Source organism: Myxocyprinus asiaticus, chromosome 48 (assembly GCF_019703515.2).
Source record: "Myxocyprinus asiaticus isolate MX2 ecotype Aquarium Trade chromosome 48, UBuf_Myxa_2, whole genome shotgun sequence".
In the NCBI taxonomy this organism is placed as follows: Eukaryota; Metazoa; Chordata; class Actinopteri; order Cypriniformes; family Catostomidae; genus Myxocyprinus; species Myxocyprinus asiaticus.
In genome coordinates, this window is record NC_059391.1 from 28,268,235 (window position 1) to 28,291,828 (window position 23,594).

The 23,594-nt window shown below is 39.5% G+C and overlaps 1 protein-coding gene and 2 long non-coding RNA genes across 4 annotated transcripts in view; 1 reads left to right on the top strand and 2 right to left on the bottom strand.

Moving 5' to 3' along the window:
- Positions 1 to 6,830, bottom strand: part of LOC127437141 (uncharacterized) — a 33,515-nt gene extending 26,685 nt beyond the window's left edge. Inside the window, exon 1 of the long non-coding RNA XR_007896530.1 lies at positions 6,724 to 6,830. This is a non-coding gene — a long non-coding RNA (uncharacterized LOC127437141). The remainder of the gene's footprint in view (positions 1 to 6,723) is intronic.
- LOC127437122 (protein Wnt-7b-like) overlaps positions 1 to 23,594 on the top strand; it is a 59,568-nt gene that overhangs the window by 18,135 nt on the left and 17,839 nt on the right. The window lies entirely within an intron of this gene.
- LOC127437139 (uncharacterized) overlaps positions 15,504 to 23,594 on the bottom strand; it is a 222,433-nt gene continuing 214,342 nt past the window's right edge. Inside the window, exon 3 of the long non-coding RNA XR_007896527.1 lies at positions 15,504 to 16,124. This is a non-coding gene — a long non-coding RNA (uncharacterized LOC127437139). The remainder of the gene's footprint in view (positions 16,125 to 23,594) is intronic.

The following is a 23,594-nucleotide window of genomic DNA, read 5'->3' on the forward strand; positions in this document are numbered from 1 at the left end:
AAGCTTCGGAGCGGCCAGTAGATTCTGTTGTTTTCGAAGAGATGATGATCACCAAACCACAGAGTTAATTCTCTCTCTCTCTCTCTGGTCAGTTTGGATACGTTTGGCTATAGAACGTCTGGCTGTTCTCTATGGCGCACATTAATAGCCGGGTTATTGAGTATTTCAGAGCGTCTGAAGAATTGATTCGAAGAAGGATTCTATTTCAGTGAAAAAACAGGCCAAATGGGATCATCATTTTCAGAAAAGTTCGGTGAAGAAATATCTACAGAACACAGAAAGGGCTCGTCTTAAATGCTAGCAGAACAGATGAATGTGGAGATGACCGAAATGGGCTTTGTTGCAAGAAGAAAGGTAGAATTTTCATTTTTGGTTAAAGTATTGCTGTAAGGCATCAAAGGTGCAATCCCACAAAAGCGGTCTCAAAAAGTAGAAAATTATTTTGGCCGTATTCTAAAGCAGTATTGTCATGTATCCTTTGCAGAGAAGGCAATCCCGAAAAACTCAAATTCATCCAAGATGGTGGACAAAGTGAAAGAAATATTGATTGTAAATATACTTATTTCATTCAATACCAAAACGTTTTGATAAAAATAGTTAAATCTAATTAAAACGGACTATATCACATAATGGATCTGTTCCAAAACCTAGTGAGCTTCCTCCAAAAGGCAGCTTTTTAAGGCACATAGGCTCTCTCCCGACGTGAAGGCAGTTCTAAAAGCTAGGTATCTTAATCATGCTGTCTCCTAAGATAACTCATTTTGGCCAAATTCAAAGTTAGCATCGTATGTGTCATTCCCCGGGTAGGCGAACCCAAAATGCAGTGATGAGCTTGGTGGAAAAATAAATCCAAGATGGCAAATGATGCGAAAGCAATTTTTTATTATAAATATACTTCGAAATCCATTCAATACTAAAAAGTATCAATAAATATAGTTTAATATAATAGAAAACTGACCTTTCTTGACCTAAAATGTGTGTGTGCAATGCGTTTTTATGCTCATTAAAGTATTGAGTCGTTCCTCTTGCATCACCTGTATTGAAATCAGTCTCGTGCTTTGCGTGTGAGAAGCACTATTTGAATAACAGATGGGGCTCTATTTTCGTGGGCTCTATTTTCGTGAGTGTGCAAAGTGCAGCGCTACATGCAACGACCTTGCGCAACGTCTTATCCAACTTTCATGAGAGCACTAATTTTAATCGCAAGTTTCGTACCAGTGCTAAGCGCAAGTCGGCGTGGGTGGGAGTATGCACGCAAATGAATGTATGGTAATGAAGTGGCGCAAAGCACAGTTTGCAAAATAGGTCATTGCGCTAAAACGTTTCAGGAGCCAAACTCAGTTCCTGCATTTGCAATTTGGAGATTCCACCAGCAGGTGGTAATAAAGTTCATGTCTAAACTCTGAAAATATAGTGGAACATGAAATGCCCATGACGAACAGAGTTGTAGCTGTTTTATGTAACAAAAATGTATGAGATTTGTGTTCAACTATCTATAGGTCAAAGTTTATTTTCAATTAATATTATTACGTTTATATTTACAATTGTGTTTATGATCTAATTTATATTAGTATTTTTCTACCTGTTGTCCTAGAGTGATTTTTAAGTCACTGCAAAATGGGCTGGTGGAAGAAGTTGGAGAGAGTAAAATGTTTTTAAATTTTAATGTAAAATTATTTTTTGACCACTTCATTATTTTTATTATATTTTCGCTTCGTTTGAAGTGTAATTTAAATTTAGAAATGTTGGTTTAATTTTTTTGTGTTACAATAAATTAATTACATTTTTCAAAATCAAAATCGACTGGTAGAAGTGAAATGCATGCCAATACAATTGTCAGGACTCCAGGCTTATTTTTAGCCTGTTTTTTCCCCCCTTTCTGGGACAGTCGCATTTTTGCATGGACTCCCTGAGGACATTAAAGATGAGGTATACACTCACAACCTACCATCTGAGTTCGATGCTTTTGTGAACATGGCCATCCGAGTTGACAACAGACTCTCTCAGTGGTGCCGGGGCCAGAGTGCCCGAATTTCTCATTGGCAGAAGGAAAGTCAGCTGCAAGATATATCCCCTCAACGTGAGTCTGATCCTCTGCCTAACCCAGAGTCTATGCAGATTGGTTGTACTCGCCTTTCCTCACAAGAGAAACAATGCCAACTCACATATGGCAACGTCTTGCCCACTAAAAGCCAACGCTCACCAGTAGGCCAGGGAGCACTGGTGAGCGTAACTCAGGTCAATAACTCCCCTGTGCTTTGCACTATTCTCCCAGCATCAGTCCAGTTTTGGGGTTATATTCACCAGTGTTCTGTACTGGTGGACTCCAGCAACTTGCTGCTGATTGGGGTGTTCCTGTGTCCAACCTCCAGTGTTTCCTTGAAGCAAGCACTCTCAATGGGCAGCCACTGGCCAGCATTTCCCAAGCCACCAAACCGGTGAGTCTCCTCCTTCCGCGGGGAATCACAAAGAAGAAATAGTTTTTTTTATCTGTTGACTCCTTTTGTCCCCATTATGCTTGGTCACCCCTGGTTAGTTCAGCACAACCCTCCCATAGACTGGGCAAGAAATTTGGTAATGGGTTGGAGTCAGTTCTGCCATGAGCATTGTCTTGGTTCCACTGTATCTGTTGTTTCTCCTCTCTCTGTCCCACAGCAAGAATGTGGTGAACTAAGCTCGATCCCTCCTGACTATCTTGATCTACGCAAAGTCTTCTGTAAGTCCCGATCCACATCTCTCCCTCCCCATCAACCAAATGACTGTGCTATAGACTTGCTGCTGGGCACTTCTCCGCATAGTGGGCACCATTACTCCCTGTCTGCTCCAGAGAATGAAGCCATGGAAAGGTATATCAAGGATTCTCTAGCAGCTGGTCTCATCTGCCTTTTCTCGTATCCGGCCGGTGTGGGATCTTCTTTGTGGAGAAGGATGGTTTGTTGCACCCCTGCATTGACTATCGAGGCCTCAATGAGATCACCATAAAGAACAGGTGTCCGATACCATTAATGACATGTGCCTTTGATTTGTTGCAGAGAGTGACAATTTTCACAAAGTTTTGGACCATTTTTCCATCCATGTTCATTCTTCTCCCATTGGCTGTCCCAGACTGAATGTAACTACGACATTGGGAACAGGGAGTTACTTGCCATTAAGATGGCCCTGGAGGAGTGGCGGCATTGGCTGGAAGGAGCAGAAGTGCCAGACAGGCCACATAAACCTGGAACATATCAGAACAGGAAAATGTCTGAACTCGCGGCAGGCTCAGTGGACCTTGTTTTTTGGGTGGTTTAACTTCCATCTGTCTTATCGCCCAGGTTCCAAAAATGTCAAGCCAGATGCCCTTTCACGTCAGTTCAGAGGTTCTGAGGAAGAGGCTGTCCCAGAACCCATCCTGCCTGCTGGGTGCCTGCTGGCATCAGTCTTGTGGGAAGGGCACAGAAGGGCACTCTGCAGCATCCATGCTCCTGAAAGCTGTCCACAGGGGAGACTGTTTGTTCCCAGACCAGTCTGCTCAGCAGTTCTTCAGTGGGGCCACTCTTCCAGACTGGTGTGTCACCCAGGAGTTAGGAGGTCTTTAGCATTCATCTGTCAGCATTTTTGGTGGTCGTCCATGGCCAAGGATGTCAGTAGCTTCATCTCAGCTTGCTCTGTCTGTGCCCAGAACAAGACTTCCAGCCGTCCTCCTGATGGTCTTCTACAACCTCTGCTGATCCCCGAGCACCCCTGGTCACACATCGCCTTTGACTTCATAACAGGTCTCCCTCTCTCCAAGGGATACAGCACAATACTGACTGTGATGGATCATTTCTCTAAAGCGTCCATTTCATCCTGCTCCCCAAGTTTCCCTCTGCCTAAGAAACTGCTCAAGTCATGATCGATCATTTCTACAAGATTCATGGCCTTCCTTGGAATGTGGTATCTGATAGGGGGCCCCAGTTAATTTCCCATTTCTGTCATCTGCTCGGCACATCAGTCAATTTGTCATTGGGCTTCCATACCCAGTCTAATGGGCAAACGGAGTGGGCCAACCAAGATCTGGAATGGATGTTATGCTACCTGGCCTCACACAACCCCTCCTCCTGGAGTCAACAACTGGCATGGGCGGAGTATGCCCACAACTCTCTGCCAGTTTCCTCCCCTTTTCAATGCTCCCTGGGATACCAACCCCCACTCTTTTCTTCTCAGAAGTTGGATGCTGCATCCCTTCTGCCCAAGCTTTCATCAGCCGTTGCCGCAGCACTTGGAGGCTGGTCTGCAGGACCCTTAACAAATCCAGGGATTACACCAAGTCCATTGCAGACCGACATTGATCTCAGGCCCCGCTCTACACCTGTGGACAGAAAGTTTGGCTATCTTCCAAGGATTTGCCCTTAAAGTTGCCTTCTCGCAAACTAGCCCCCAGATTCATAGGCCCTTACCCCATCATCAAAATAATCCGCCCTGTGGCCATCCGCCTTAAGCTTTCACCACCTCTAAGCAGAGTACACCCAGTGTTCCATGTATCTCGGATCAAGCCTCTGTCGCAGTTCACTGTGTCCCCCACCTCCAGTCCTCTCTACCCCTCATCTTATTGACGGTGCCCTGCATACACTGTTAAGTAGCTGCTGGAAGTCAGACGCAGAGGGCATGGGTTCCAATATCTAGTTGATTGGAAGGGCTTCAGGCCTGAGGAGAGATGCTGGGTCCCAGCCTGGGACATTCTAGATCGGTCTCTGATTACAGAGTTTCACCACAGGCAACCACAACCTCCCATCAAGAACGTCAGGAGGTGTCCCTAAGGGGGAGGGTACTGTCAGGACTCCGGGCTTATTTTTAGCCAGTTTTTTCCCTCTCTCTTTCTTTGTTTGCGTGTCTTTTATGTTTTCTCCCTGTGTGTTTGTTTTGTTGTTGTTTTTCAGGTTCCACATGGCCAGCAACGTTGGAGTCTTTCTCTCTGTTCTCTGCTAGTTTGTTCTGAGTTTGCCTGAGTCAGCTCAGCCTGCCCTGTTAGTCCTGCAAAGTTTGTTCCTACTGGTTTTGAACCTTGCTGCTTTGACTAGGTTTTGGATTTCCCTCTCAAGTTCATCTGCTTGGCTTTCCCCATTCCCCAGATCTCTGCTCATTTGGTTCTCTTCAGCCCTTACCATCACACTTGTGGTTACTATCCTAAGTACTTTGCTAGATTTTGCCTTGACTGAGTTTTTTTTCCTTTTAATAAAGACTGTTGCATTGGCCATCTGTTTGCGTCTGAATCCGCACCCCCACCTGACAACAATCACTGTTAATCTAAAAATGATTAATAATACATAGTCTACATATAAATTCTGATGAGAATAACATTTTACATGCTTATAAAAGGAGCGGGTCACTGTCATAGAAATATGCCCAAAAATCATCAAGAACACAGTTAATGCACAAAAGAACATAATTTCAATTCTTCTAATTCATTGCATACAGTCCATTTACACTACCAACTTCTTATGGATGTGCTGTCTTATATCGCTGATGCTTGGAGGGAATGGACTATATAATTGGACATAGATGGTGCAATAACCGGAGAAAACTTCAGAATGAAATTTCATTTGATCCAGCCCATTTGCACATAGCACAGGCGATTTCTCCAAACCTACTTGTGCCTAGACTTAGTGCAGTACCCATTGACTTTGCACTTATAACTTATGGCATAGCACTGCGCTTAAAGCTAGTGCTCTTAAAATGGTGCCCATGGAGTCGCCACCAATGTAGACTGTTCCAAATCGGTCTTTTATGAGGTTCAGTTTTGGTTAGGGTGCTGCCATAGAAGACATCTGCCAATGAAGGAAAGAGACAGCAAGGCAGCTCACTAAGTTTTGGAACAGACAGAGTATTTGTTTGTGCTTTTTTTTTTGTGTGATTCCAATGGGAGCGATTTGCTTTTGACTGGATGCGTCACGCCATTTGCGTCTACAGGGTGTTAACCATGTCCACACAATGTTTTAGTTTGAAAGTGCATTAATTTAGCCATGTTTACGCCTCTCATCCACATTGGAAAAGCGTTTTCCTTCGTTTTAGAAAATGCTCTATAGTACCGCATAGTTTGGAAAATAAAAGATGCTAGCATACTGTGTGATTGGTTATCGCCAGGGTTGCCAACTTTTCTGCAAAAACATTTCGCCACTTCAATATGGTAAACAATGCCAATACCGGACATTTTGCTGTCTGACCGACATCTTCATTTCATCCAAAATATGGGATGTCTCGTCTAATACAGGACTACTTTTATCATACTTTAAAAGTGTTTTTTTTGTGTTATTTTTAGAGCCCCGCTCACAGCATGCTTTGTTTAAATGCGAATGAGCAGCTCAGAAATTCATGTCTTATTCTGTGTTCCACGGAAGAAAGACAGTCACACAGGTTTGGAACCAGATTTGTTTGTCTTGTGAATCTAATTGTATCTAAATAAGATCAGCAATGTAACAAACAATGCTGCGCCAAATATCAGTCAGGTGATCCCGAAAACATTTTGCTTTGTTGGGGTCTCTGTAGAAATAAATTGATGTAATATTTTCCTATTTTGAGTGCGGATTCATAATTATTTCCCATTTAAATAAGATCACAGTCACACATGTTGTTTTGAGAGGTAAAAGCCGAGAATATCTGTTTGCTTTTAGTGGGCTTAACTGTTGAGTGTGTACACAGTGAAGATAGCATTTGTATGTGCATTTAAAGGTGCTGACAGAAGTGCTCACGCACTCGCTCACGTACCTTTTCCTCTCACGGCTGGTGTGTCATCTAGGTGATTCATAGTGTTCGCATGAAAGGAGTTTGTCGCCGGTTTCAGAGAAATATTAGCAGAGGTCAACCACTCCTGCACTTCCTCATTTCAAACACACTTTGCTCTCAGGCAGGTGAGCTTCTTAACCGTGTGAAGAATTTTCTGTCCCTCCCCAAACCACACTAAAAGCCCTGGAGGAGATTAATGTAGCCCGTCAGAGCATGCAGACGGCAGCAGACAATTTACACTTGCTTTCTTCCTCCATATTTGTATCTGCGGCTCTCTCAGACATAAACAAGGGGTCGGTTGTTGCAGGTCGCAGGTAGTTCCTTTACTACTCCTGTAGGTATACTGCAAATAATCATTTTCTTAATTTGTATTTTTGTTTTCCAGTAAAAAATATTCTTAATCAAGATAAATTTACTTGAAAAGCAAAATTGCATAAGACATTTTGTCTTGTTTTCAGAGAAATCTAACTAAATTTAGTGATGTTTATGCTTAAAATAAGAAAAAACTATTTGCCGACTGGGTAAGGAAATAAACTTAAAGGAAATAGCAGATAATTTTTCTTGTTTAAAGCATAAAGATTATTACAATGTCAGATTTAATTGAAAACAAGACTTAATATCTTATGCCATTTTGCTTGTCAAGTAAATATTTCTTGTTTTATGGCTATTTTGATATTTTTACTGGAAAATAAGAGAAAAATACTAACTGACCCCTTCACTAAGCCCTGTCTTAAAAATGCTTCTGACCAATCCTGTCTTAGCAACTGTTGCCCTGCCGCCAGTACTCTGACATGCATTTGCTATTTTCTAATGAGAGCCTATGGGAGTAATGTGTGTTTGAGTACTTTTAAGTGGGATTTTATCAATTTATCATGTAAAAAAACATTGTTGTCGGGTCATTTGTAATTTGTTATTTTTTTTTAATAATCTTTTAAATAAATCTGGAGAAGAGCATGATTTGGATTAAACTGTGTCAGCCCTCATTCCCAAATTTACATTTACACTTATTCATTTGGCAGACGCTTTTATCCAAAGCGACTAACAAAAGAGGAATACATTATAAACTAATCATCTTAAGGAGACAGTGGTACGAAAAGTGCTGTATTACAAAGTTTCACTAGAATCAGAATAGTAGTATTCAAGACAGATTAAAGTGCAACAAGAATGTTTTTTAATTTTATGACTGGTTAAGTGCTCATGGAAAAGATGCGTCTTTAGCCGTATTTTGAAGACAGAAAGAGAGTCAGCTTCATGGATGGAGTTGGGAAGGTCATTCCACCAGCATGGTACGATGAAACTGAAAGTGTTTTGGTGCCTCTTTGTGTTGGTACAACAAGGGGCCGTTCCTTAGCCGACTGCAGGCTTCTGGTGGGAACGTAGCTCGGTAGAAATGATTTTAGGTATGCTGTAGCAGACCCAGTGACTGTTCTGTATGCCAGCATCAGAGCCTTAAATTTGATACGTGTGTCAGCTCGCAGCCAGTGAAGAGAGACAAGGAGTGGTGAAACATGCGCTCTCTTTGGTTCATTAAAGACCTGACATGCTGCTGCATTCTGGATCATTTTCAGGGGTCTAATTGTGCATGCAGGGAGGCCTGCAATGAGAGCGTTACAGTAGTCCAGTCTAGTTATGACAAGTGACTGAACAAGAAGTTGTGTGGCATGTTCAGAGAGGAAGGGTCCTATCTTCCTGAAATTGTAGTGTGTAAATCTACATGATCGTGTTGTTTTTGAGATGTGGTCTGTGAAACTTAGTTGGTTATCATTGATTACCTCTAGATTTCTGACCATTTTGGAAGGCGTTACTGTAGTTGAACCCAGCTGCAGTTGTGTTCAGCAGCAGGGTTGGTTGGAAAGACAAGGAGTTCAGTCTTGGCTTTAATAAATTGAAGGTGGTGTTCCTTAATCCAGGCCGAGATGTATGACAAACAGGCAGAGATTTGAGCAGTCACCGTGGTGTCACTGGGCTGGAAAGACAAGTAGAACTGTGTGTCATCGACATAGCAGTGGTAAGAGAAACCATGTGCCTGAATGATGGGTCCCAGTGATGTTGTGTATAAAGAGAAGAGAAGTGGCCCATGCACTGAGCCCTGAGGTACCCCAGTAAGTAGCTGATGTGACTTGGACACCTCACCTCTCCAGGCTACCTTGAAGGACCTACCTGAGAGATAGGAATTAAACCAGTCAAGCACAGTTCCTGTAATGCCCAGAGTAGAGAGGTTGGAGAGTAGGATCTGATGGTTGACTGTGTCAAAGGCTGCAGAAAGGTCCAGTAGAATCAGGACGGATGATCTGGATCCAGCTTTTGCCTGTCTCAGTGACTCAGTGACAGACAGAAGGACAGTCTTGGTGGAGTGTCCACTTTTGAAGCCTGACTGATTGTCATCCAGCAGCTTGTTCTGTGAGAGATAGGCAGAGATCTGATTGAAAACTGCCCTTTCAAGTGTTTTCGCCATGAATGGGATGAGAGAGACTGGTCTGTAGTGTTCTACTTGTGTGGGGTTAAGTGCAGGTTTTTTCAGCAGCAGGGTTACTCGAGCCTGCTTAAATGTAGTGGGAAAAATGCCTGTAAGTAGAGATGTGTTAATTATGTGTGTGAGTGCAGATAGGATAGAGGGAGAGATGGCCTGGAGAAGGTGGGAAGGAATGGGGTCAAGGGAACAGGTGGTGGGGTGGGCGAGGGTGAAAGAGAATGGAGGTTATAGTGAAAGGAAACTAAAGGTGGAGTCTGTTTTAATATAGATGGGAGAGTCATGTTGAATTGAACAAAGTAGTGATCAGAGACATGTAAAGGAGTAACAAGAATATTTGAGTTGGTACAATTACATGTAAAAATGAGGTCCAGCTGGTTGCCTGATCTGTGAGTTGCTGTAGTTCTTAGTCTTCCCAAGTCAAACGAGGCCAGAAGAGCATGAAGTTCGGTGGCCTGGGGCTTGTCTTGGTGTATGTTGAAATCTCCAAGAACCACAAGTGGCCTACCATCTTCCAGGAAGGAGGACAGCCGGACATCCAACCCCTCGAGAAAGTATGCCAGCTGACCTGGAGGGCGATAGATGACAACAACATTAATTTTTGTGGGTTGCATTGCAGTAATAGCATGGAATTCAAAAGAAGTATTGTTACATAGAGAGAAGTGTGGTGAAAATGTCCAGTTGTTTTGAATGAGCAAACCTGTTCCCCCACCCCTACCAATGTGTCGAGGGGTGTGAGAGAAGGAAAAGTTATTGGAGAGAGCAGCGGGTGTTGCTGTATCCTCTGGACGTATCCATGTTTCTGTCAGTGCAAGGATGCTGAGGGTGGATTGTGTGGTGAAGGCTGGAATGAAGTCAGCTTTGTTCACAGCTGACTGGCAGTTCCAGAGTCCCACTGAGAAAGAGAGCGGAGCAGGCGCTATGTGCTATGGTGAGTGGCGCCCTTGTCGGTGTCCTTGCTCGGTGACTCGCACAGGTAGACTCACTGATCTTTACGCAAGTATGTCTTCACACGAGGAGGGCTTTCCACAAGGGCAACCACTTTCGCTGCCACTTCCGCGTCAGCGTTCACTTCAATTATATACACGGTGCTAAGGAGTCGTTAAAGGAATAGTTCACCCAAAAATGAAAATTTGCTGAATTTTCTCACCCTCAGGCCATCCAAGATGTATCTGAGTTTCTTTCTTCATCAGAACAGAACTTAAGACTTTTAGGATTTCATTTCAGGCCTCCTCCTCTAAACAATGCAAGTGAATGTACTCCATTTTTTGACGGTCCAAAATGCATATTTAGGATGCATCAAAATAATCCACATGACTCCAGTCGACAAGGAAAGTTCTTCTGAATGCAAACGATTGATTATTTTTTAGAAACAAAAAATACTTATATACTTTTGAACTACAAAAGGTTCACTTCCATACATCTATGTGACATGCGCTAATGAGAGGAATGATGTAAGCTCGTTGGTAGAGGAGGCCTGAAAAGAAATCCTAAAAGTCTTAAATTCTGTTTTGATGAAGAAAGAAATACATCTTGGATGGCCTGAGGGTGAGTAAATTATCAGCAAATTTTCATTTTTGGGTGAACTATTCCTTTAAGTGAAAAAAGCTGGACACGCCTTAATGCTAGTTAGCACAACAAAGCTAGTTACATGGGCAACCAAAACTAAGGGTCACGCAAAGTGACAAGCACGGGAACAAAGCGACTTCAGTACACCGCAAACAAACTATGCTAAACTTTAACAATAAATAATAATCAAAAACAAGTGGAGCACTGTTTATAGGCACACTAAAAACAACGATAGTTTTACACACACTGGAGAAACAACTCTAAATCTATCAGATAAAAGATATACATGTACACAAAACATATACAAATAAAATATGGCTTGAATGCATTGTAAAATACTTTGGATAAAAGCATATGCCAGATGCATAAATAAAATGAAATGTAAAATTGCATTTACTCACAGGTTGCTCATTAGCACTGCAAATAAATAAATAAATAAAATCATATACTTGAGCCTTTTTTTACACCCTTAAAATAAGCCACTTTTACTTGACAAGCAAAATGAAATAATATATTACTTGCTTTTTAGAGAAACCTAACAAAATATGAGATTTTAAACTTAAAACAAGATAAAACTGGGGTAAGAAAAATAAACTTAATTCAAAAGTAAAACAAGTTTATTTTTCTTACCCTTTTAGCAGATCTCTTTTCTTGTTTTAAGCATAAAGTTTACAAAATTGTGTTAGATTTCTCCAAAAACAAGACTTAATTTCTTATGCTATTTTGCTTGTCAAGTAAATATTCTTCCGAGACCAAATTAAAGTACTATCAATCGCATAAAACCACATTTAGTGAAGATTAAGCTTAAAAAAAAAAAAAAAATACTTGCCAATTGAGAACTTCTCAAGTTAACTTGGCATGTTTTAAGGATTACAGTTGAAGTCAGAAGTTTACATACACTTAGGTTTAAGTCATTAAAACTAATTTTTTAACCACTCCACAGATTTAATATTAGCAAACTATAGTTTTGGCAAGTCATTTAGGACATCAACTTTGTGCATGACATGAGTAATTTTTTCAACAATTGTTTACAGACAGATTGTTTCACTTTTAATTGACTACATCACAATTCCAGTGGGTCAGAAGTTTACATACACTAAGTTAACTGTGCCTTTAAACAGCTTGGAAAATTACAGAAAATGATGTCAAGCCTAATTTAGCTTCTGATAGGAGGTGTACTGAATTGGAGGTGTACCTGTGGATGTATTTTAAGGCCTACCTTCAAACTCGGTGCCTCTTTGATTGACATCATGGAAAAATCAAAAGAATTCAGCCAAGACTTCAGAAAAACAATTGTGGACCTCCACAAGTCTGGTTCATCCTTGGGAGCAATTTCCAAACAACTGGAGATACCACGTTCATCTGTACAAAAAATAATACACAAGTATAAACACCATGGGAACACGCAGCCATCATACCGCTCAGGAAGGAGACGCATTCTGTATCCTAGAGATGAACATAGTTTGGTGCAAAAAGTGCAAATCAATCCCAGAACAACAGTAAAGGACCTTGTGAAGATGCTGGAGGAAACAGGTAGACAAGTATCTATATCCACAGTAAAGCAAGTCATATATCAACACAACCTGAAAGGCTGCTCAGCAAGGAAGAAGCCAATGCTCCAAAACCACCATAAAACAGCCAGACTACAGTTTGTAAGTGCACATGGGGACAAAGATCTTAATTTTTGGAGAAATTTCCTCTGGTCTGATGAAACAAAAATGAAACATTTTGGCCATAATGACCATCGTTATGTTTGGAGGAAAAAGGGTGAGGCCTGCAAGCTGAAGAACACCATCCCAACCGTGAAGCATGGGGGTGGCAGCATCATGTTGTGGGGGTGCTTTTCTGGTGCACTTCACAAAATAGATGGCATCATGAGGAAGGAAAATTATGTGGATATATTGACACAACATCTCAAGATATCAACCAGGAAGTTAAAGCTCGGTCGCAAATGGGTCTTCCAAATGTACAAAGACCCCAAGCATACCTCCAAAGTTGTGGTAAAATGTCTAAAGGACAACAAAGTCAAGATATTGGAGTGGCCATCACAAAGCCCTGACCTCAATCCGATAGAACATTTGTGGGCAGAACTGAAAAAGTGTGTGCGAGCAAGGAGGTCTACAAACCTGGCTCAGTTAAACCAGTTCTGTCTGGAGGAATGGGACAAAATTCCAGCAACTTATTGTGAGAAGCTTGTGGAAGGCTACCCAAAATGTGTGACCCAAGTTAAACAATTTAAGGCAATGCTACCAAATACTAACAAAGTGTATGTAAACTTCTGACCCACTGGGAATGTGATGAAAGAAATAAAAGCTGAAATAAATCATTCTCTCTACTATTATTCTGACATTTCACATTCTTAAAATAAAATAGTGATCCTAACTGACCTGAGACAGGAAATGTTTTCTACAAGTAAATGTCAGAAATTGTGAAAAACTGAGTTTAAATGTATTTGTCTAAGGTGTATGTAAATTTCTGACTTCAACTGTATATAGAACGACTCAAATGTAGATCAAGCAGAAGGCATGTCACCTTATTATTGCAGAAATACAAATTGATGGGTCAGCCTACGATTATGTTCAGAGTTCTGCTTTTACTTTCATTTTAATTATTTGTTCATTACAGTCTGTCTAAGCAAAAAATGTCAGGCATCAGCATTCTTTTATTTATCCTAAATTTCAGTATTGAATATCAGACCACAGTGAAAACTCAAGGTTGTTTTGGATGGTCTTGGAATAATGAAGGGTTCTATGTTCCCCTGAGAACTCAAAACAAGCTTCGGACACATAACTGAGAACTTTGATAAATTACAATATTCTGTGCATCTCCGAGCTCATGTTTACAGTATGAAGTTCTGTTTAAAAGTGCTGTTGGATATTTCTCGGGTTCTACCATTTCAATGCTTATTGTTGTTTCTCTGCATCGCTTGCCAGCGCAGAAGGAGAGCTGACTTCTACATTTTCGTTTAAGATAAACGGACATCTCTCACACTCTCTATTTGTGGTGAAATCAAACCCGCCTGGAATGCAAAAGGAAGAATTCTGTAAAATCTGGACCTAATTGCAAATTAGCAGTATACTAAAACTTTCTTACAGAAAGGCAAACAATGAGGTCTAATTTTTGCATGTACTAGATGCTTTTGACCAGACTGAATTACTCCAATCAAATGTTTTATAGAATGCAATTTGCGTTTACTTCGCTGCTTTCAACAACATTTTATCCTCTTCCAGTAAATATAACAAATTGGACAGGAGGAAGCATTAACATTAAAACATTTTAAAAAATGTACGCACTAAAATAGCATTTTACACACTTTAAAGCTACACTATGGAAGACTAAAACATTTTTTTTTATTTATTTATTTATTTTTTTAGAAAAGATCAAAATAGCATTATTGAGCCAGCACATAAAAAACTATGTTCTTAACTCTCTCTGATTCTCTATGGTTAGCGTAAAATAACGACTTGCATTCAGAGTTTTCAGGGTCATTTTGATGGAAACTTCAGCCTTCTGTCATTCATCCTTTTATGGTTATAAAACAAACTTTGTTGGTTAACAAAGAAAAACCTAAAGAATAACAGTGTATTGGCATTGTAAAGCCAACATAATTTAAAAAACGGATAGTTCCGACTGTTAATTCTATTAATGCGGCAAGTTGCAATGCTGCTCAACAACCATAAACAACTTAACTCTGCTTTGCTTTATGCCTTACAAACGGCCCTTTATTACAATATCTTCCTTGCTTCAACTTGTTTCAGAAACCTGATGCACATATTTTCACATTACTCTCTTTCTTTGTGTATAGAATGCAAAGCATGGAATATATTAATGCCTTGAAATATTCTACCGCAGTATAAACACTATAGCAAAACTTCTACCGGTTGATGCATGTCTCCCGTCACATGGTATATACCATCATACCGCTCAGCTCAAGGTCAAACTGATGTCCGGGCAGGTATTCTTGTCTGACACTTTGAAATTTTGGTCGTCTTTCACAGATAAAGAGGAGAGTAGTCAAATTATCCTGAAGCCACAGGATAAAGATACACATCTCATCTGCTGGTATTCGTGTTCAATGAATCGCTGATCCTGATTTGAGTGGGACGTTGAGATTATCAGTATGGAAATGTGTCTGTTTATTGCAGGTCAGGGATGAAATGTCCTCATCAGTGATTGGGTGAGGACAGACACGATAAAAAAGGAAAGCAGGAAAATGGAGAGAGACAGGAGGCTTTTTTTTTAAAATAGAGTTTTATTTAACATTAAGATTTTAGAATATCTTTGTGCACAAAGTGTGTCCTTAATCATTCACCATCTCTTTTAAAGAAATAGTTAAGACAGTTTAGTCACCCCAACATTGTTCCAAACCCATATGACTTCACTGTGTGGAACACTAAAGGAACAATCTTACTGAGTGTTTTTTTTTTTTTTTTTAAATTTATTTTATTAAAAATGTCTAAACATTCTTAAAACAAGATAGATTAATTTGAGACGCATAATGACATAGAATATTTTGTCTAGATTTTCAGAGAAATCTAACAAAGTTTAGTAATGTTTTGCCAATGGGGTAAGGAAGAAAATACACACACACACACACACACACACACACACACGCACACAGGTGGCCAAAAGTTTGTGATAATGTACAGATTTTGCTCTTATGGAAAGAAATTGGTACTTTTATTCACCAAAGTGGCATTCAACTGATCATATTTTATAGTCAGGACATTAATAATGTGAAAAATTACTATTACAATTTGAATAAAATGTTCAGAACTTCTTAAACTACTTCAAAGAGTTCTCATCAAAACAATCCTCCACATGCAGCAATGACAGCTTTGCAGATCCTTGTTATTCTAGCTGTCAGTTTGTCCAGATACTCAGGTGACATTTCACCCCACACTTCCTGTAGCACTTGCCATAGATGTGTCTGTCTTGTCGGGCACTTCTCACGCACCTTACAGTCTAGCTGATCCCACAAAAGCTCAATGGGGTTAAGATCCAGAACACTCTTTTCCAATTATCTGCTGTCCAATGTCTGTGTTTCTTTGCCCACTCTAACCTTTTCTTTTTGATTTTCTGTTTCAAAAGTGGCTTTTTCTTTGCAATTCTTCCCATAAGGCCTGCACCCCTGAGTCTTCTCTTTACTGTTGTACATGAAACTGGTGTTGAGCGGGTAGAATTCAATGAAGCTGTCAGCTGAGGACATGTGAGGCGTCTATTTCTCAAACTAGAGACTCTGATGTACTTATCCTCTTGTTTAGTTGTACATCTGGCCTTCCACATCTCTTTCTGTCCTTGTTAGAGCCAGTTGTCCTTTGTCTTTGAAGACTGTAGTGTACACCTTTCGATGAAATCTTTTTCAAGCATTGTATATCCTTCATTCCTCAAAACAATGATTGACTGATGAGTTTCTAGAGAAATCTGTTTCTTTTTTGCCATTTTTGACCTAATATTGACCTTAAGACATGTCTATTGCATACTGTGGCAACTCAAAAACAAACACAAAGACAATGTTAAGCTTCATTTAATGAACCAAATAGCTTTCAGCAGTGTTTAATATAATGGCAAGTGATTTTCTAGTGCCAAATGATCAATTTATCATGATTACTCAAGGATAAGTTGTTGGAGTGATGGCTGCTGTCTAGATTTGATAAAAAATGACTTTTTTCAAATAGTGATGATGTTTTTTACATCAGTAATGTCCTGACTATACTGTGTGATCAGTTGAATGCCACTTTGGTGAATTAAAGTACCAATTTCCTTCCGAAACAGCAAAATCTGTATATCATTCCAAACTTCTGGCCTAATATATATATATATATATATATTCTTCATTTTTTTCAGTGTGTTAAGAACTGACAGCAGAGACAGTTTAGCAGAGACAGACCACTGGTATTACAATGAATGTGAGAAATTTGAACGCCCAACCATCAACAGATGTAGAAAAGGAGGTCCCGCCTTACAGTTTAAGGAGCCAATCACCTTTTAGATACAGAGATCGCCTGTCAGTCAACTCGAAAGTGCACATGCACATTAGCTGAACCAGCCTGAAAAATAGCGTTTTTAGCGTGATCCGAGTAAGCACATTGTTGTCAGATTTTACTGCTGATTTGAAATATGTTCTTTGATCGTAATCTTGACCAACCGTTTGAGATTTCGCTCTTTCCCCATTCGAGTAGATAGGAGCTGCACTTTTATGCCTCTTGTTTACATTGAAAATAGCTGCCCGCGAGTGTTCCAAAGATGGCCGCCAAGTGGACTGACTTGCCTTGAAAGAGATTTTCTGACAGCTTACAACTTTATTAAATACAACTTGATTATTTACACAATAGCAAGAAAGTTAACAAGATTCCACACAGGATGGACAGGATGGAAAGTGCTGAAGTTAGCAATTAGCTAATATGAGGATGTACAACATGTACTATAACATGATTAATTATTTGAAATTTGTATGCTGCTTCACAAATGTTTATTCAGCTACATTTGAATGGCCACCAATGGAGAAACATGCGTTTTGCCTGCAGAATGGTGTAGTTACAGCATCTACCAGGAGGGGCAAACTACACTGCACAAAATAATCTTATTGACAATATTTGTCGTATTTTTGCAGTAAAAATATCTAAAATGAAAAAAATTAGCGAGAAGCAGAATGGAACAAAATTTGGTGAGGTTTATGGTTAAAACAAGAAAAAATTATTTTCCAATGGAGAGAGAAAAATTGTATTCAAAGGGAAAACACGTTTATATTTCTTACCCTATTGGCAGATTTTGTTTTCTTCTTGTTTTAAGCATAAAGTTTTAAAATTTTTGTCAGAATTCTCCAAAAACAAGATTTAAGATGCTATTTTGCATATCAAGTAAATATATATATTGTTTTAAGAATGTTTAGATAGTTTTACTAGAAGAAAAGACAAAAATACTAATTAAGAATTGTTTTTGCTATTCTGTTTGATTGCACGAGTTGCGTAGAGATGACACACTTCGACATTCTTTTAAAGGCATATTACAAGAGACTAACAGGATGGAAAATTATACTGAGGATGCAGGAAAAAACTATGCAAGGAAAACATGTTTTCTATAAACATTTTGTTGGTGGGGGGGGATGAAGAAACACCTGGAATGTTTCTTAATAAATTGCAAAGAGCCGGTTGTGTGTGGTGGTGAAGTGGTGCCCGTGTGTAAATGTGAACAGAAGATAATGCTGATGCAGCAGAGCTAGCGTGTCTGTCTCTGTAGAAACAGGATGTAAAGACATCCGATTAAATCTCTCACAATCAGATCATTCTTTTAATCTGATTGGATGCAGGGCGGAACTGTGCTTCACTGTGATTGGACAGGTGTGGGAGGCATTGACCCCTTATCATAGGTGCTTTGAATAGAAATAGTTTTACATTTTTATGTTTGCCGAAGTTTAATAAATGATCTGTCGCGGTTGGCTGATATCTTTGATCTGTGATCTAAAAGAGCATTCAAATGTGACCGGGTTTGAACAATAGCACAAGAGTACGGTTTTATGAGCGCTTATCTGGATTTTGGTCATGATTAAAGACTTGTTTTACATACAATGAGAATGATGTAGAAATACAGCCGGTTGTGGGCAGAGAGATCTGGAGCATCAATCTACTGAAGCATTTCCAAGCACACAGAACAGGACTTTTACTGCATTGAGGAAGTCTTTAAATGGTTAGTTCACCCCAAAAATAAACATTCTGTCATCATTTACTCACAAAGAAAAACATGTAGAATATGACACTGCTTCTCAAAGAAATGTCTGTTCTTTTAAGAATGTTAAGATATGTTTCAGTAAAAATGACAAAAAAATACTCCGTAAGAAAATGTTCTTTGCAGTGCACCATTATAAGTGGACTTTAGAGGGAAAAATAAAATGTTACAAACATGAAAAATACAACACTTGAATACATTGCTCATTGTGTGAATTAAACAATTTATGTGAGCAAACCTTGGTGGTTTTGGAGTTCCTGGTATTTTCACAGCGTTTTCTCTGAATCTGACCCATCTGTCACAGGACAGATCGTCGTCTAAAAGACCCCATTTGGGTCACAAGTCAGCATTGTGTTAGGAAAACGGCGAAAAGTAAGTGTTTGTGAACTGATAACCTGCCGTTTTATTCGTGAATTGAGTGAAAGTTAATAAAAGTCATTGTTGTAGTGCCTCTAGTGTTTATTTCACCAGGAAACTGCCGCGATACGTATAATGAGCCATGCAAAATCATTTAGCAAAAAAAGCCCTACTTATTAATACTTTTGATGCATCATATATAAAGTAAACAAACACCAAATTATAGCTAAGCCTCCACATTCTCCCAACCCTCTTGCTGTAAGTCATGAATAAAACAATGAACCGTTTTCCTGTAATTCGCTGGCCGTGTTCACAGTTAGCTACGGCACATAAAACACGACAGAAACCAGCCATGCGGAGAGTATCTGTACCACAGAGGTTTGATGATGATATAATTTAACTCTGCAACCCAAGCTGTATTTATCTGGCAATAAGCAACAAGGATCTCTCAATTAGGGAGACAGCATCAAACTCAAATGGATAAATGTAGGTACATTCAAATCAATGTACTAAATAAAACTACTAAATACGACTATATCGTGTGAAACTCAGGCCCGGCTTGGCCCACCCAGTCATGAACTTGGCCCACCTTGAGAACTACACCTACACCCACCCCTCCAACTGTTCGGCCCACCCGGCGGGTCCTATGGACCACCTTACATCTTAGAGCTGGAGCCAGGCCTGGTGAAACTGCAGGCATCTTCTAAGGAAAACCATCTGAGAAGCAGCAAAATCCCTATTGAATCTCATTGCTGGTTTGGAGATGGTTAAGGAGATCTGTTTTGTGATTGTTGTTTCCTTATGGCTTGACAGCTTTCTTCTATTAGAAGTCATTTTGGGTCTAAATGTGTCTGCTAAGTTGAAAAGCAATTCAAACCCCCAGTATGAAAACAACATCAAAAAGGTATTGGATTTCAGTGCAATGAGTCATTCCTTGTTGTTCATCATATCCAGAAATGAGCTGCTCAGTTTTCAGCGGGAACAATTGTCTCCTCTCTTTTTGTCAGATGAATTTTGGGCGGTGTGACGTGTAATCTTGTGGTTTTCAGATGCATTTTCTGTTGTGTTTTGTATCTTGACTATCGACGTAAAGTCTCATCCACGTTGCTGCTTATTCTGGTCAAGAACCACCGACAGTCAGTTCGTTTACATGCAGTTACTGTATATTCGAGCTACAGTCGCAATCAGCCTGTTCACCTACGCTGGAACGAGTTTTGAAGTGGGGGCGGGGCAGCAACCTGGACTGGTTGTGATGACATCACAACAACATTCTGCAGTCAATATGGCCAATTTATAAAATAATAATTACACTATGTAACACAATTTTTGTTCCTGGGTAGTAAATGTTATTTCCTAATTGCTTATGCCTCCTAAAGTATTGAAAATGGCTATTATTCCCCACAAACTTTGCTTTTGTGACCAGGACAGTGATATTTTGAAATGTACCTATTTCCAATGAGAATTTGTGTCTTTTCGTTCACATAAAGTCAGAAAAAAAACAACATATGAATCCAAATTAACATGTATTTCTACTAAAGTAATACAAAAATGACTACAAAAGATTTAGAAGTGAGTAGTTTTTCGAGACTTACGATTATACTGTAAATCACTTTCACGAATCAGCCCCCAAATGTATTCATCATACTTCAAGGTGTCCAGCAAGGTCTTGATGCTGTTGTAATCCTCTTTGAGGTGCACCGAATGAGCCAAGGGAAGAGACGGGTACTTGTTACCATTATGGACCAGCACGGCTTTGAGGCTCCTGGATGAGCTGTCAATGAAGAGGCGCCGGTCATTCTGGTTACAGGCGAATCTGATTGCCTCGAACAGACTGGTCACATTGTTGCAGAAGCAGAGCTTCATCTTGACGAGTGAAGAAGCTGGAAAAATGTTGGTGATGCTTCCTCTGATCTGCGACTTGCACACTTTCATCCAACAAGTTCCACTCCTTGAGTCTAGACGTCAAAAGCTCGGCATTGTACTTGGTGAGACCAAGATCTCTAATCAAGTCGTTGAGGTCTTTTTGGTTGGGGTAGTATGGGTTTCTCTCCTTAGCTCCACCTCTGAAATTGTCATTTGGATCAACAACATCTTCCTCGCTCTCTGACTTGCTGCCCTCTTCTAAAGACGGCTGCTCTCTCTCCGGAGGAGAGAGTCCATCTTACCTTCCAGAGTTTTTTTGCAGTGCTCGCAGGTGAAATGAGGTGCCCAGGGTTTGTCTTGATCCCCGACAGGCATGCCGAAATATGCCTTGTAGGCCTCACACATCTTAGCAGATGCTTCCACGGAGTACTCTCTCACTCTTGTCTTGATAAATTGGCCGCAGACATAGCAAAATGCATCTGCCGGATGCTTGCAGCCTCTTGATGCCATCTCAGAAAAATGCAGATATGTATCCACTTAGGCAGCTGGAACTAAACTGAACTGGTGGGCTTAAGGCCCCTGTATTTATACTACTATTTATATTACTGGAAAGTTCTAGAACGTTCTAGAAGTTACTCCAAGTTTACTCAGCACTTAATCTATCAGGAATGTTCTGGAAACTAGGTACATTTCAAAATATCACTGTCCTGGTCACAAAAGCAAAGTTTGTGTGGAATAATAGCCATTTTCTATACTTTTGAGACATAAACAATTAGGAAATAACACTTACTACCCAGGAACCAACCCATACTACCCATAAATTAAAATGTATATAAAATAATGAATATGGCCAGTTTATACCAGACAAGCTTCCAGCATTGTCAAATCATGGTGACTGACTAGTTATTTATCAACATACAGTTTGAATGCTGACATAATCTAATTAAAGAGATTCATATCTGTTTCTGCACCACTGAAATCTATATTAATTCAGCTGCATGTTCTTGTGTATGGGTCCCTTTTTTTTATGAGTTTCCTTATGGTTCAACATGAGTCTATATAGAACACAGAATGGCAGTGACAGCAAGCCAGCACGCCCTCATCAACTTTCATTCATTTCTGGCTTGTTGTATTCATGTTCCGGGGCTTTTGTAGATCAGTGGTTTGATGGATCGATCAGACATCAGCATTGTTTCACTTTTCTTGGTGCAAAAGCAAAATGGCACGTTTACCTATTTAAATAAATATCAGATGCTAAAACTACATCGAATTATAGTCCTTACCAGGAAATATACTTTAACGTCTGATGTTATTAATACTTGAGGACTTGATATTGTCTGATGTCATTGCATAATTAATGAGGTACATCTGTGCAGGTTTTGGGGCCTGTTTGGGGGAGTTATTAATTAACATTAAAAGTTATTGGGGGTTATAGTTATGTTTTGAGTTCCGTTTAATGTTAATTATGTCGTTTTATGTTATGACATGGGTTTATGTTTATTACTTACCCTGGGTGAGATTAGTGTTCCTTTGAGTTAGGTGTGATACTGTTTGAGGTATTGAAGGTTCACATTAAATACTTTGGAGCTTTGAATCAAATGAATCTATTCATTTTGATAAAAGATCTGGAACGTTGAAGCGCTTGAAATGGCACATACTGGTGATACCAACTTGTGAACTCACATGATTTGGCTAGTGTGATAGACGCTCAGAATCACTGATTGAAAACAAGTGAATCCTTAAGATTTCAAAGCTTTACGAAGCGAGTTTCTTAAGTGCAAGTCACATGTTTAAATTAGCTGAAACCTGACCTATTAATTGCTTGAGCAAGACATCAGTTTGATCATTGTTATCTATCAAGAACAAGAAAGCAAAGATTCAAAGCGGCTAGTAGTCACTCCTTTTCAGTCAATTTCCATGTTATACTACTATTAATGCGTGCACCGGAAGTGCACATATTTTTATGTCAGCCAAAGTTCAGTTGTGGTGTAGTCTAAAAGTGGAGGGGCCGCTCTACTATGATGAACAGTTTTTAATTTCTGAGTTCAAAGTCATTTTGATATTTTTTTCCAGGGCTAAAATGAAAATAATGTCATGTGGTGTAACCATTCTTGGACTGTAAAAATAATAAATCAAAGCCTCATCAAAAGCCGAAACTCTTGAAAAACTAAATGTTGTGTTTAAATTAGGGCTGTCAATCGGTTTACATTTTAAATCGAATTAATTACATGATATGGCGATTAATTAAATTTCTTGCAACTAATCATATATAAATATTTGCCGAGAATGCCCCTTAAATGACAATAATTAAATATATAATGATCAATTAATTATAAATAGTTAAATTAAAATAATTATAAAAACTTATATATATTATAAAAATAATAATTTTGATTATTAAAATGAATTTCATTATTGTGGCAGTTGAGTAAAGCATTGATAAGACAAAAAATGGCTTTAGAAGGCAATATTTATTTCCTTATTATTGAACATAAGCCTATCATTTGCCTACTGTCCACAGCAATCCATTTTGCAAATGAATTCGTCAATCTGTCAGAGATTCAGAATATTTATAATAAGGGCTTTTCTAAGGACGTGTCAATGCACACATGCGTCAGACGGATGCTTTGAGTGCTTTGGTTGCGTCGCGTCATAAACACAGCGTTTTTAGGTTGCTGTGTCAAGTTAAAACGTTAAACGATCCTTGTATTCAGAATTAAGCTCCATCCTGTGTTTGAACGCAAGAATGCATCCTCATCTTGTGCTGTCATTAGTGTGCAAGCCTGAGTGTGGTTTGTTCTCTAATTGCTGGAGTATTGCTTATTGCGCCCTGCTGGAAACAGGTGGTACTACAAGCTTGAATTGCTCA